Source organism: Coffea eugenioides, chromosome 6, assembly GCF_003713205.1.
Source record: "Coffea eugenioides isolate CCC68of chromosome 6, Ceug_1.0, whole genome shotgun sequence".
Classification (NCBI taxonomy): domain Eukaryota; kingdom Viridiplantae; phylum Streptophyta; class Magnoliopsida; order Gentianales; family Rubiaceae; genus Coffea; species Coffea eugenioides.
Genome location: NC_040040.1, coordinates 49080469 through 49083855, shown reverse-complemented (window position 1 = coordinate 49083855; position 3387 = coordinate 49080469). Strand labels below are relative to the sequence as shown.

At 33.5% G+C, this 3387-nt stretch overlaps 1 pseudogene; it reads right to left on the bottom strand.

Moving 5' to 3' along the window:
* Positions 1 to 519: 519 nt before the first annotated feature.
* On the bottom strand, positions 520 to 2061 carry LOC113774323 (annotated as a pseudogene).
* Positions 2062 to 3387: the final 1326 nt, after the last annotated feature.

Sequence of the window (3387 nt, the reverse complement as noted above, 5' to 3'; positions counted from 1 at the left end):
TGCCAATTATGGCAATATCTTTAGTTTTGCAGCCTTTGCTGGAGTTGTTAACAGGCAAACAAGCTGTAAATGAAGGAATAGTGTTGGTGAAATGGGTAAAGGACAAAATTGAACATGATCACTTGGATGAAATCCTTGATCCTAGGTGAGAAACACATCTGCAGAGGTTCATCAACAAATGTTATCAATGTTTAAGATCTCTATGCTTTGTGTTAGCATTTCTCCTCATGAAAGGCCTAATGCAAAAGAATTGCAGACAATGCTACTTGATAAGGCTCCACAATTCAGCGGGTAATATTCCTAGAGGTAATATTAAAGTACTTTTTCAGCTAAACCAATATGAAAGCTCAGCTTTGGAAATAGTAATATTAGTGGTTGTATATGATAATAATAATAGTAGACTACTATCACATTGGAATAAGATGAACTATTTCATGGTTATACACTTGCATTTCCAGGTCTTACTGATTTCAATCAAAGTATACAATCACAACCATGTTCATCCAGAATGTTTGCAGTCTATTTCCTGTGTGGCAAGAGCCGAACAGGAAGACCATTTTACGGAACAGGGGAAGCACTATATATAACCTTCTCATCTTGAATAAGTTTCTTCAATCTAAATTTCTTTACCACATTGTACATGAACACAAGTATCTCCAATTGCGCATACTCCTTTCCCGGACACATTCGAGATCCTCCACCAAACAGCACAAAAGTATACAGTGCAGGTCCATTTCCTTCAAATCTTAAAAGGATTGAATTTCTTTGGATCCGGAAAGTATTTGGAATTTTTATGTGTCGAGTATACGCTCCAAAATGTATAACAAAGAACATTTACAAAGTTGTTTTTACAAATTTTGTTGCTCTAGCATCAAAAAAAATTGATTGGAATTGGAAGTGATAATTGACATTGTATCATTACCTTCCATCCTTTTGGAATCGTGAAACCAGCATACGTGAAATCTGTGATGGCCTCTCTAAAGACTCCTTGGGCAGGTAGTGTTAATCTTATTGCTTCATATGCCACATACAAAGAGTACTTCATCTTTCGAACATCATTCCAATTCAGCAGCTTTTGAGGACCTTTGGACTCGAAAATCTCCACCATCTCTTCTCAATGCAAGAAGTTTCAAAAATTAGTTAAGCTATTGGATATTAGCTTACCAAGTTGAATGTGAAATTTTGAATTAAAAGATACAAATATTTAAATTGAAGCCTTGCTAATAAAAGTAGTAGAGAAGATTTTGAAGGGTCAAAATCATTTTCGGTATTACCTTTATAGACCTGATTGTAAATGTGGGGAAGTTCCGTAAGATAGTTCAAGACAAAGGTTGCTGGAGCACTTATCATCATTTCCTTAGAAAAACTACTATTTTCATCACTTTGAAGCAGCAAACGAGATAACATGTCTAAACCTTCAGCAGCAATATTCCTGTTATCTAATAGCTCAGTTTTCCTCCTTTCAAAACTTTATTATAAGCCATCCTAGGCAAATCAATTGGGATAGAATACATCCCAGATCCCAAAAACAATCTACAGGCCAATGAAAAGGTATACTTCTTCGACAAAGGATAAACCTTCACCTCTTCAAAAGGAGCCCAATCAGTCACGAGCCATAGAATCCGTGATTGGAATATAATGTTTTAGATCTTTAGGCTTCAGAATTTCTTCAATAGAACTACGATTTTTTGCAGTGAATTCCTTCAAGGAATTGTCTCTAGGAGACGGAAATTGTAAAGGCTTGATCAGTGATGCAGGTCACCAAATTGCTAGAAGATTGTTCTCATTAGAGAATAAAAACTTGTTTCCTGCTGCTCCACAAAATACTACCATTTTTCCTCCAAGTAAGGAGGTTTTGAATACTTCTTCTGTGTACTTCTTCACTCTCTCCTGAATAAACTTCTCTGGCCCTGATGCGGCTAACTTCAAATTTTCTCCAAGAACAAGCCATCCCAGTGCACCTGGTGGTAGTTTTGAGCTGCGATTGTGAGAAAAGAAGTAAATAAATAGAGAAACAAAGAGAACTATGAGGATCAAGAAAGAAGTGAGAAAAGCCTCCATGGCTGTTTGTCTTCAGGCAAAAAAGAACCAAGGGCTGTTTGTCTTCAGGCAAAAAAGAAGCAAGAGTTATATGATATATGGCAATAACTAGTGGTGTTACTTATTTATGAACCACTGTATATTTTGTGTGTGTGTGTGTGTGTGTGGGATATACTATGCAATTTGGATATTGTCAAGGATGTTGATCTTATTAACGCAGCGCAGCATTCATTGAATTGACTTTTGGTTTAATGCTTAGAAAAAGTGCAACAGTATGCTCCCTCTAATTGTAGGAATACAAGTTTTTATGGAGATAAGTGGAAATTGTGTATCGATAAATTGCCACCGAGTAAATTTAAATATGTCACACATGAACTCAAAATACTCTTTTTTTTGGCACTAAACTTTCCCACTCCTTCCTATACCCTTCCTATCACCAACTATCAAAATTCAAAATACTTATTTATTACACGCATATTTGTATGCAGAATGTACTTTTTCAAATTACAAAATTGTAAAGCAACTAATGTTCTATATGAACTTCAAGATTTTCCTACTCATGTTAAGGGTTCTTAGATTAGATTGAATGCACATTGTTTATATTCAATTTCCTTGAAAGTTAATGATTTGGTTTTGCTATGCTTATTTGTAACTATTGAGAACTTAGACTCTATTTATTAAATTTAAAGGTTAGCATCCCTCTCCTAGATATGCCATTTAATTTAAAAATATATGTAGATATATATATTGACTTCAAAATATAACTTTGACTTTGGATCATAAAAAAAATAGAATTCTAAAGTTAAATATGGGAGAGTGAGGATCTTATCCTTTTAAAAGTCCAACATGCTTCTCAAGAACACGCAACCTAAACCACATTTCTTTATTAGACTTTTCTTGGCACTTGTAACACTAATTTTTACCTTCAATACATAATGCAAGGATAGTATGAAAACAAACTACTGTTACAAAAATATCATAATGTATATGATTCCCTTTATTGCTATTCTTTTATTAAATAATCCTTTCTTACCAGTACATTATTCCAAATTTTTGGATTAATGCTTTTATATCACGTTTTGAATTAGCTATAGTTTATTTATAACATACAAAAGCAAATGACTACTTATTTGATCAACCAGAAATACTTGGAATAATTAACTGATTCTTTGATTGTGTAAAAAAAGTAACTAGTAATTTCCATTGTGTTTAATGTTTTTGTATCACTTTGTGAATCAGCTATGGCTTCTTTATAACATACCTAAAGTAAATGACTATTTATTTGTTCAACCAGAAATATTTGGAAATTATTAACTAACTCTTTGATTGTTTCAAAAAAGTAACTGG